This window comes from Mirounga leonina, unplaced genomic scaffold (assembly GCF_011800145.1).
Source record: "Mirounga leonina isolate KUSES-001 unplaced genomic scaffold, KU_Mleo_1.0 Mir_126, whole genome shotgun sequence".
NCBI classification, from domain to species: domain Eukaryota; kingdom Metazoa; phylum Chordata; class Mammalia; order Carnivora; family Phocidae; genus Mirounga; species Mirounga leonina.
This window is the reverse complement of record NW_023270314.1, coordinates 9,693,987-9,706,456: the sequence shown is the minus strand read 5'-3', so window position 1 is coordinate 9,706,456 and position 12,470 is coordinate 9,693,987.

The window sequence follows — 12,470 nt, the reverse complement described above, 5'->3', positions numbered from 1 at the left end:
TCTCTGCCAAGACTAGACATGTTAACTCTCATTCATCACCCCTTTCAAAATTTACTTTATGGAGTGTTGTTGGAGTGGGGGGTGGGGTGGGAGGGATGGGGTGACTGGGTGATAGACACTGGGGAGGGTATGTGCTCTGGTAAGCGCTGTGAATTGTGCAAGACTGTTGAATCTCAGATCTGTACCTCTGAAACAAATAATGCAATATATGTTAAGAAAAAAAAGAAGAAGAAGGTAGCGGGAGGGGAAGAATGAAGCGGGGGAAATCGGAGGGGTGGACGAACCATGAGAGACGATGGACTCTGAAAAACAAACTGAGGGTTCTAGAGGAGAGGGGGGTGGGAGGATGGGTTGGCCTGGTGGTGGGTATTGAGGAGGGCACGTTCTGCATGGAGCGCTGGGTGTTATGCACAAACAATGAATCATGGAACACTTCATCTAGAACTAATGATGTAATGTATGGGGATTAACATAATAAAAAAAAACATGTGGCAACTCTTTTTATGTTTGGGTTTGTTTTTGTTTTTGCATTTCTTTTTTATTTTTTTAAGGCATCTCTACTCCCACTGTTGGGCTTGAACTCACGACCCCAAGATCAAGAGTTGCATGCTCCACTGACTGAGCCAGCCATGTGCCCCAGATTTATTTTCTTTTTTAATTAATATTTGATTACTTATGTAATGAACTGAATCTATTAATTTTTTTAAGATTTTTTTATTTTTATTTGAGAGAGAAAAAGATTGAGTGTGAGCGTGCACAAGTGGGGGGAGGGGCAGAGGAAGAGGGAGAAGCGGACTCCCTGCTCAGTGGGGAGCCAGACACGGGCTCAATCCCGGGACCCGGGGATCATGACCTGAGCCAAAATCAGACACTTAACCAAGTGAGCCACCCAGGTGCCCCTATGCTGAATCTATTCTTTTTAAAATATTAGAATATTAGAGATAAAGCTAAAATATCCTTTTGCCTCCACAACTCAATAAACCAAACCTTCTACCTTCCCCCAAATAACTACTGTTAGAAATTTGAGATATTTTCTACACAATAATTGTTTTGAGTTTATTTTCAAATCTTTTTTTTTTTTTAAGATTTTATTTACTTGCCAGAGAGAGAGAGCGCGCACAAGCAGTGGGAGCGGCCAGCAGAGGGAGAAACAGACTCTCTGATGAGCAGGGAGCCAGACGTGGGACTTGATCCCAGGATGCTGGGATCATGACCTGAGCTGAAGGCAGATGCTCAACCGACTGAGCCACCCAGGTGTCTCTGTTTTGGGTGTATTTTAACACACATTCTTTTTAATCAATGAAACTTTGTTATAATTAATACCATTTTGCTGCTTTAAGTTGGATGCCTACATTCAAGAAAAATCTATTAAGGAAAAAAGGTTAGAATATACCAAAATATTAATGTGTTCTTTCTAAAATTTCTACAATCCAAATGTGTTTCTTCTACCAATCAAGAAAATACTCAAAATAATCTGGAAATTACCCCTCTTCCCCATCTACCCATCCCCATCATTGTTTTAAATGGTATTCCTTATTAACTATCTTATTAGCAATCAATTAAAAGAATAAAATGGGGGCACCTGGGTGGCTCAGTAGGTTAAGTGTTTGCCTTCAGCTCAGGTCATGATCCCAGGGTTCTGGGATTGAGTCCTCATCAGGCTCCCTGCTCAGTGGGGAGTCTGCTTCTCCCTCTCCATTTGTTCCTCCCCCTGCTTGTGTGTGCTCGCTCGCTCTCCCTCTCAAGTAAATGAATAAAATAACTTTTTTGAGATTCCCAATCGTGAAGCCTGAGGCAACAGTGTAATCCAGTCGTTAAAGGCTTTAACTATAGGGGCCCGTGGGTGGCTCAGTAGGTTAAGGGTCTGCCTTCGGCTCAGGTCATGATCCCAGGGTCTTGGGATCGAGCCCTACGTCTGGCTCTCTGCTCAGAAGGGAGCCTGCTTCTCCTTCTCCCTCTGCCTGTCACTCCTCCTGTCTTGCTCTCAAATAAATAAAATCTTAAAAAATAAAATGGGAGTTGAGTATAATATAATGAAAAGTAACTGGATACTCAAAGCAATACTTTAATACCTTCACTTTTGGATTGTTGCAAAAATTAATATAAGTATCACATATCTCTACCTGTGTGGTATATATTTTCAAATTCTGATCTTAGCTGTTTGCATTTGGAATTCTACATGGCAAACACCTTTGACAAAATTCTCAACACGTTGTCGTGGAGTTCTAGAACAAAGAACCTTAAGGAATAGTCTCAGCTCATTGCTCAGAACTGAAGCTAAAAAATATGTATACCATCTCATATGAGTGAGTGTATTGTTTTCTAACATGAATGCCTCCCTACCTTTGCATACACTGTCCTTTCTGCCTGGAATTCCTTCCCCTCTCTTCCCTTACTGATACTTCAGACACTGGCTTAGTGGGACTTCCTCCAAGAATCTTCTCAGGCTGAATTAGGTATCCCATACACATTCTACACTTTAACTACAGCAGTTACCACACAACATTTATTGATTCAGCATATTAATACTTAACCTTTTTCTTCAAACTACTGTTCTCCCCATTGCTAAGAACTATGTATGTGTTCTTAGAAATGCACATGTAGAAAAGGCTTTAAACATTTCTTTGGGACTAAATACAGTTTTTAAGTCCATTTGTGGAGCTAGAATAATAATAGGGATTCTATTATTTTCTCTTAATCTCATTAGGCTACAATCAATGTTTTAAATAGTGATACCATATAGGATTAGGGGCACCTGGGTGGCTCAGGTCGTTAAGCATCTGACTCTTGATTTCGGCTCAGGTCATGATCTCAGGGTCCCGGGGTTGAACCCTGTGTCAGGGTCCCCACTCAGTGGGGAGTCTGCTTGTCTTCCTCTCCGTCTGCCCCTCCCCCTGCTTACATGCTCGCTCTCTCTCTCTCTCTCAAATAAATACATCTTTAAAAAAATAAAAATAAAAATAAAATAACTAAATGGTGGTACCATATACGATTACCAGAGAATAAACTAATTGGAACTGGATGTGGTAGATAAAGGTCCCCATATTTCTGTTGTGATCATCTGTGTAATGTTGCATGTAATAACTCAATTATAATTATAATGAAATTTGATCCTAAAGTTGATCTTTATAATGGACTAATATATTATTGAACAAGATTAATTCCTCAATTTTTTCCATAAAGTGGGGCACTAAATTGTGTCCAAACACTAACCATTCTCAAGTGTGTTTCCTCAGTGATTGATTAACAAGCAGCTTCTCTTTCAGTTACAACCTGTACCCTGGCATATATTGAAATATATTTTGAAATAACCATTTTTTTCCTCAATTTTAAAGTAATATATTCTTTACATAAAATTTTAAAAAATAAGAAAAACGTGTAGAAGGGAAAAAAGATTTCATAATCTTGCTCAAAGACAGGATTATTATTTTAGTATATTTAGTATTTTAGGAAGGAAAGAAAATATCTAAATCCTTTTGTGTGTCCTGGTGCAAAAGAAACCATGATTGTTGAGGGGGTCTGGTCCCAGGCATAACATTCTGTTTTGTTTCTCACTATTCGATGTCCTGTCTCACACCTGAGCAGTGAAATAGTGTGATAGAGATTAAGGGGCACCTGCATGGCTTAGTCAATTAAGCGTCTGCCTTGAGTTCAGGTCATGATCCTGGGGTCCTGGGATTGAGCCCCACGGTGGGCTCCCTGCTCAGTGGAGAGTCTGCTTCTCCCTCTCCCTCTGCTGCTCCCCCTGCTTGTGCTCTCTCTTTCTCTGTCAAATAAATAAAATCTCTTAAAAAAAAAAAAAGAGGGTTTAATCTTGAGGTAAGGAAACCTGAGTTTTAGCTTCCAGTCACCCAAAAACATTCATTTGGTGCTTCTATGCTTTAGGCACTGTGTTCTGAAGTTGGTGAATCAAAGATGAATAAGACAAGGACCATGCACTTCTTTTTTTTTTTATTTGACAGAGAGAGAGAGACAGCAAGAGGGAACACAAGCAGGGGGAGTGGGAGAGGGAGAAGCAGGCTTCCTGCAGAGCAGGGAGCCCGATGTGGGGCTCGATCCCAGGACCCTGGGACCATGACCTGAGCCAAAGGCAGACACTTAACGACTGAGCCACCCAGGCGCCTAAGGACCATGCACTTCTGATAAATGTGGGGGAGACAAATGTGTGTAACTACCATGAATAAATATGATGTGTCTACTGTGATTTTTTTTAAGTGACTTTAGTTTTGCTTTCAGTTGCCCCTTTAAACTTCCCATAATCTTATATAAAAACTCCCACAAGCCCTTGACAATTCTCTTGTTCTTAGAAACTAGAGGGAGAGTAGGTCGGTGAACTGTGAGAGAACAGAGAACCGTGTTCCCCTTTCCCACTGCAGACTTCCAGCCTGAAGCAGATTCAAGCTGAGGGTGGGGAGAAGACAAAGTCAAATTTGAATTTTTTTTTGCTTTTGTTTTTTAACCCAGGTTTAGCTATTCTAAATGCTGAATTGAGGCTGTTGTTAAATTGAAGTTTTGCTGGGCGCCTGGGTGGCTCAGTTGGTTAAGCGACTGCCTTCAGTTCAGGTCATAATACCGGAGTCCTGGGATCGAGTCCCGCATCGGGCTTCCTGCTTGGCAGGGAGTCTGCTTCTCCCTCTGCCCCTCCCCCCTCTCATGCTCTCTCTATCTCATTTTCTCTCTCAAATAAATAAAAGTCTAAAAAAAAAAAAATGAAGTTTTGCTGATACTGGTTGTTACACGGACTGAATGTTTGTATGCCCCCAAAATTCATATCATAAAATTCGAACCCCCAATGTGATGGCATTAGGAGATGGGATTTGGGGAGGTGATTAGGTCATGAGAAGGGCGCCAGTGTGAATGGAATTAGTGCCCTTATAAAAGAGACCCCAGAGAGCTCTCTGCCCTCTGGCACGTAAGAAACAAGAAAATGGCCATCTGCAACCCAGAAGAGGGCCCTCCCCAGAACCAGACTTTGCTGATACCCTGACTACAGACTTTCAGCCTCTAGAACTGTGAGAGAGTAGTTTCTGTTTATAAGTCACCCAGTCTGGTACTTTCTCACAGGAGTCTGAACAGATTAAGACACTGGTGTAGAAGTGGGGAGGGTGACAGAGGCAGGAAGAAGAGAGGTATGTAAAGGTAGTTTTGGTTGTCTAGGCATGGCAGATGGCTAAAGCTGGTGTTATTGGATGAATCTGGTAGATAGAAGGTTAAGGCCGGTGTTAGCTTATGGGATGCTTTTGTGGGCTCTCCGGAGGTTTCCTGCTGAGCCCCTCTTTTACAGTTCTTAACACCAGTAGATGCATCTCTGGTTCAAGTGGCTGCCTGCATCAGCTATCCATTAATGCAAACCATCCCAAACTTAGTGGGTTAAAGCAAAAACTATTTTATTTGCGTATAGTTTTATGGCTGGCAATTTGGGATGGGATCAGCTGGGAAATTCTATTCCACATGATGTCAGCTGGGCACACTCAGGTTTACAGTGAGTTGACAGGCCAGCTGGGGGACTAGTCAGGAAGGCCTCATATGTCTGGCCCTTGATGCTGACTCTTGGTTGGGCTTCTGTACATGACCTGCCTGGCATCCTCCAGTGTGCATTTCTTTACATGATGACACAAGTGTTCCAAGAAAGCAACTGTAGCAGCTGCATGTTCTCTTAAAGCCTGGCCTCAAGAGTCTTATGATGTGGTGGCACCTGGGTGGCTCAGTCGTTAAGCGTCTGCCTTTGGCTCAGGTCATGATCCCAGGGTCCTGGGATCGAGCCCCGCATCGGGCTCCCTGCTCGGCAGGAGGCCTGCTTCTCCCTCTCCTACGCCCCCTGCTTGTGTTCCCTCTCTCGCCGTGTCTCTGTCAAATAAATAAATAAATAAATCTTGAAAAAAAAAAAGCCTCATGATGTCATTTCTGCTAGTCATTACTCAAATAAGTCAAAAGGCCAGTACAATTCAAGGGGTGGGAAAATGTACTCCACCTCTTCATGGAAGGTTTAGTTACATTGTAGAGGAGAAGGGTGATTGAGAGGTGTGATGCGCTGGGGGCCATTATTCTAACAATCTACCACTCTTACTTCCTCAGTTCCTGGCCATATACCTCTTTCTGCTGAGATATTCTCACCTCTCAGGCAGCCCTACTGGGCAGGACTGAAGACAACTCGTGATAGGGTTTCACCAGGTGACCTACCTAAGCTCCATGGGAAAAATCTCTTGCTTTCACCACCCCCGCAAGTGCTGGCCAACTTCAGTGCAGCAGTCCCTCCTCTCTGGCTTTAGCATCAAAGAGAGAGTCAGGCATTTGCTTGCCCTTTGGAATCCCTGGTAGGGGATTCTTAACTTTCTTAGGCATGAGTCAGACACTATTCCTCTCTCTTATCAACCAAAGGAAACACTTTCTAAAGGTATACTTGAAGTCCCCTCCCCAACTGGGGAATTCAGCCCACTTTAAAGAAATCCTTCATTACTCTCCTTACTGAAGCATTCTCCTCTGGCCTCACTTTACAACTCTGGTCTGGCTGAGGAGACCAAGAGATATGCAACAAGTTGTCAAGATCTCCATGGAAGGCCGTGTGTGGTAACCTCCCTTCAGTCTCCTGATGTCTATCATACTAGCATCTCTAGCAGAATAGCAGTTTGAGTCATTCCCAACCTAACACAGTGAGAATTCTGCCACTAGCTGCTTGGGTGATCTAGGAAGACCTGGCAGAGAATATTAATTTAAGTGGGACATAAAAAGATAAAAAAGATGAGTAAAAGTTTGCCAAGTCAAGGTACTCCCTTCTAGAAGGTATAACACATCAAAAGACTGAGTTTTGAAGGGGTATGACTTTTGAGGGGAAAAAAAAAGTTCTCTGTGACTAGAGATTAGGTGGAAGGCAGTTGTATAAAATGAAGCCAGAGAGGTAGGTTGAGATCCATTCGTAAAGAACTCGAACACTAGTTGTATGATCTTGGTGCAAAAAACAATACTCATCTCTCTGTATGGAAAATGGGGTTCATATGCATATTTTCTATTCCACCATATTGTTGATATCAAATGTGTCAGTACAGGTGAAAAGCCTTTAGAGAAAATGTGTGGGAGGCAGAATAGTAGTCCCCAGAAGATGTCCATGTTCCAATCCCTAGAACCTGTGACTATTTACCTTACATGACAAAGGGGACTTGCAGATGTGTTTAAAGTTAAGAACCTTGAGATGGGGAAATTATCCTGGATTGTCTAAGTGGGTCCAATTTAATCACATGAACCCTTAAAAGTGGAGACCCTTTCCCGGCTGTGGTGAAAGAAAGAGATGTGCCAATAGTCAAAGAAGAGTCAGAGAGATGCCGGTTTTTAACATGGAGGAAAAGGAAGGAGGCTGTTAAGCCAAAGAATATGGGCAGCCTGTAGAATCTGGAAAAGGCAAGGAAACATAGTCTTTCCTAGAGCCTCCAGAAAAGAATGCAGTCCTGCTGACACCTTAATTTTAGGACTGCTGCCCTAAAAAACACTAAGGTAATATATCTGTGTTGTTTTAAGCCATTAAGTTTGCGATAATTTGTTTCAGCACCCACAGAAAACTAATTTGACCGTGTCAGCTTTGAGAGGCAGCATAATGCAGCAACAGGCTCTGGAGCCAGAACAATCGCCTGGGTTCAAATCCTAGTTCTACCACTCACTAGCTGCATGACCCTGTTTACTTAACCTCTCCATATCTCAGGTTCCTCATCCATAAAATGAGGCTATAAATAGCACCTAGCTCATGAAGTTATTGTGAGAATCGAATAAGTCATCTAACATATTTAGCACAGTCTCTAGTATATATTAAGCAGTCAGTGTGCTCATGTCCATAGGGACATGTCTACAGTGCCATGCAACTGCAAGGTACCTCTGCTCTTTTATATTTATTGTTATTGCTATTATTCTATGAAAAAGATAACTCCCAATATTATATGAGTGAATTTTGCTCATGTAATTCACTTTGCAAGAGGTAAGAAAGAGGGGTACCTGGGTGGCTCAGTCGGTTAAGTGTCTCCCTTCGGCTCAGGTCATGATCCCAGAGTCCTGGGATTGAGCCCCGCATTGGGCTCCCTGCTCGGTGGGAAGCCTGCTTCTCCCTCTCCCACTCCCCCTGCTTGTGTTCCCTCTCTCACTGTGTCTCTCTGTCAAATAAATAAATAAAATCTTAAAGAAAAAAAAGAGGTAAGAAAGATTTTTTTTCATATCAAGCTATTTTATTATTATTATTTTTTTTTAAGATTCTGGGGAAAGCCAGTCTCCATGTCATGAAAACACTTAAGCAACCAGTGTAGAAGCCCATGTGGGGAGAAACTGAGGCCTCTTGTCAACAACTAGTACCATGTGATACAAATCCTCTTGTCAAGTCTTCTACCTGGCCAAATTCTTGACTGCAATTTTATGAGGGATTTTAGTCAAAACCACCCAACTAAGATGCTCCTGAATTCCTGACCCACAGTAACTGTGTTCATGAGAGATGCCCCTCTGTAGTTTTCCTTTCTTGATAATGTTTTTGTCTGATTTAGCATTAAGGTAATGTTGGCCTTAAAGAGTAAGTTAGGAAGTGTTACCTTTGCTTCTATTTTTTATACCATTGTAGATAACTGGTATCTTTTGTACCTTAAATGGTTGGTAAAATTCACCAGTGAAACCATCTGTGCCTGGTGCTTTCTATCTTGGAAAGTTATTAATTACTAATTCAGTTTCTTTAATGGATAGGCCTTTTATTTCTTTTTGTGTGAGTTTTAGTATATTGTGTCATTCAAGGAATTGGTTGATTTTATCTAAGTTTTCAAATTTGTGGGAATAGTTGTTTATAATACTCCTTTATTATCCTTTTAGTGTCCATGAGCTTGGTAGTGATGACACCTCTTTCCTTCCTGATATTAGTAATTTGTATCTTCTCTTTTCTATTTTTAATTTCTGCCCTTTATTTTTGGTTAGCCTGATGAAGGGTTTTCCAATTTTATTGATCTTTCAAAGAACCAACTTTTTGTTTTTCTGTTTTCAATTTCATTAATTTCTGCTCTAATTTTTATTATTTCCTTTCTTCTGCTTTAATTTGCTTTGAATTTAATTTGTCCTTCTTTTTCTAGCTCTCCTAAATTGAAAGCTCAAACTATTGATCTTTTTCTTTTTTTCTAAAATGCATTTCAGGGGCACCTGGATGGCTAAGTCAGTTAAGCATCTGCCTTCGGCTCAGGTCATGATCCCATGGTCCTGGGATCAAGCCCTGCATCAGGCTCCCTGTTCAGTGGGGAGCCTGATTCTCCCTCTCCCACTCCCCCTGCTTATGTGCTCTCTCTCTGTCAAATAAATAAAATATTTAAAAATAAATAAATAAGATAAAATAAAATAAAATGCATTTCAATGCTATAAATTTCCATCTAACCATTATTTCACTGCAACCCACAACTTTGGATAGGTTGTATTTTAATTTTTACTTATTATAAGACATTTTTTAAAATATTATTTTTTATTATGAAGTAAGCTCTACACCCAATGTGAGGCTTGAAATCATGACCCTGAGATCAAGAGTTGCATGCTCTACCAACTGAGCCAGCCAGGCACCCCATAAAATATTTCTTAATTCCTGTTGAGACTTATTTTTTGACCCATGTACAATTTAGAAGTATATTGTTTAATCTCCAAATATGTTGGGATTTTCCAGCTATCTTTGTTATTGATTTCTAGTTTAATTACCTTGTGGTCTAAGGACAAACTTTGTATGATGTCTATTCTTTTAAATTTGTTAGGGTGTGTTTTATGGCCCAGAATGTGGTCTGTCTTGGTGAATGTTTCATGTGAACTTGAGAAGAATATGTGTTTAGCTTTTGTTGGATGAAGTATTCTATAAATGTTAATCATATTCAGTTGATTGATGGTGCTCTTCAGTTCTACTCTATCCTTACTGATTATTTTGCTTGTTGGATCTGTCAATTACTAATAGGTATTGAAGTCTCAAACTCTAATAGTGGATAAATCTATTTCTCCTTGCAGTTCTGTCAGTCTTTGCCTCACATATCTTCAAGCTCACTAATTCTTCCTTCAGCCAGGTCTAGTCTACTGATGAGCCCATCAAAAGCATTCTTCATTTCTGTTACTTTGTTTTTTATTTCTAGCATTTCCTTTTGATTCTTTCTTAGGATATCCATCTCTCTGCTTATACTACTCATCTATTTTTCTATATTGTCCACTTCTTTCTTTAGAGCCCGTAGTATATTAATTAGTTATTTTAACTGCCTTGTCTCATAATTCAAAAATCTTTACCATATATGAATCTGATTCTGATGCTTGCTTTGTCTCTTAAGACTGGTTTTTGCCTGTTAGCATGCCTTCTATTTTTTTGTTGAAAGCTGGACGTGATATACCAGGTATAGGCCTTAGTGTGAGGTTTTATGTTTACCTGCTGGGAGTTGGGCTGTATTTAATGTTTGCTTTGCTGTGGTGTCAGAGGCTAAAATTTCCTCTAGGGTCCTTGTTTTTGTCTCCCCTATTGTTTTTGGGTATTCCTAGAAGAGGAATGTAAGAATAGAGTCTGAGGCTTGCAGTTCTTTTAGCTTTAATCTCCCGTTATTATGCAGGAGCCCTATTGATGAGGTGGCAACGTGTGGGAGAAGTGTTCTATAATCCTATAATTAAGTCTCAGTCTTTTAGTGAGCCTGAGTTGGGTATTTCTTTTCCCCCATGTCAAAGGCTAGAGGAGGCTGGAGTTGGGTATTTCCCTCCCCCCAGGTAGGTTTGGCTTTGGTAAAAGTCCAGTCAGTTAGGCTCTGGTAAAACAGTTTTCCTTGAGGGAGAACTTTGTTAAGGAGAACTGAGAGCTCTTTTGCGCTTTAAAAAATGATTACTTTCCCCCTCCCCCGGAGGGATTTTTCTTTGATCCTTACAGTGAAAACTTGGTATAGCTCTTAGAGGTAAAATTCAGGAAAGTGTAGGGGCCTTCCAATCCTGGGGCCCGTAGGAGCTTTTAACTCTCAAGCTAGTCTGCAATGAGTTTTCCAACAATTTGTTAGTTACAGTTTAAAGTTTTCCTACTAATATTGGCTCCAGCTGCTGGCTTTTGCTCCTGGGCTTCTGCTCCCTGTAAACTCTGATCTCTGTCTGTCTCTCAGGTTTTTTTGTTGTGGTTGTTGTTTTAAGATTTTATTTATTGACAGACACAGCGAGAGAGGGAACACAAGCAGAGGGAGTGGGAGAGGGAGAAGCAGGCTTCCTGCTGAGTAGGGAGCCCGATGTGGGGCTCGATCCCAGGACCCTGGGATCATGACCTGAACCGAAGGCATATGCTTATCGACTGAGCCACCCAGCCGCCCCTATCTCTAAGTTTTCAGGGCAGCAGTTTGCCCTGTGACTTCAGTTCTCTGCTACATCTAAGAAGAGTTGTTGATTTCAATTTGTTAAGCTTTTTTCTTGTTGTGAGGTTGGAAGTGACAATTTCCAAGCTCTTTATGTGTTAGATGAGAATCAGAAGTCACCAATATGGTTTCAATGTTAACCATTTATGAACTGTGTGATAATCATTTTCTCATCTGTGAATAATACCTACTTTGCAAAGTTGCAGAGATTTGGGGTTTATGCATGCAAATCACTTAGCATGGTACAGGAATTTAATGAGTGGTTGCTTTATTACTGGTAGATGGCACACTTTTCTGAGGAACTGGGCACATTCCAAATAGTAATCTAATCTGGACTAAGGATTAGCAACCTTTCACAATGATTAAACAAAGCCTTTATTTATTCACTTCTGCTTTCACTTGAAAACTGAAACTCAGTTCAGTTTTCAGTATCTTCTAACACTTTATATTATCATTCAGTAAAAATTGTTTTTCTAAATGATGAGTGTATTAAATTTCATTCCATATATATAAATTACTTTATTGATCCTCTTGTTTTATATCTGCAGTAGCAAATCACTTAGTACCAGAAAATTTCACTGGCTTAGAAATGGAAGAAATGAGACTGAGTCCTAATCCATCACTAATTAGCTGAAATGATTTGGGGCAAGTAATTTACATACTTGAGTATCAGTTTCTTCAAATGACAAACTATTTGAAATAGACAATCAAAAACCCCTTTCAGAACTAAATTTCAATCTCTCTCTCTCTCTTTTTTAGTAATCTCTAATCTAACGTCAGGCTCCAACTTATGACCCCAACATCAAGAGTCACACACTCTTCCAACTGAGCCACCCAGGTGCCCATAAATTTCAATCTTTTAATCACTGATCAAAATTAAGAACACTTTTCATTTATTGACTTATTAAATATTTATTCATGAGCTCTTGGGTATATTGCACAGTATTAGCCATAAGGCATTAAGACAAACAGAACAAAATAAACATAAAGCTTATAGTCTAGCTAGGAGTTAGGCATTATACCAGTAATCACAAAAGTAAATAATTACACATTGTGGTAGGTTCTGTGAAGGAAACTGCAGTGTTGGTGAATAGTGAGCCCTAGAGGGACTGATTTTATTGGAAG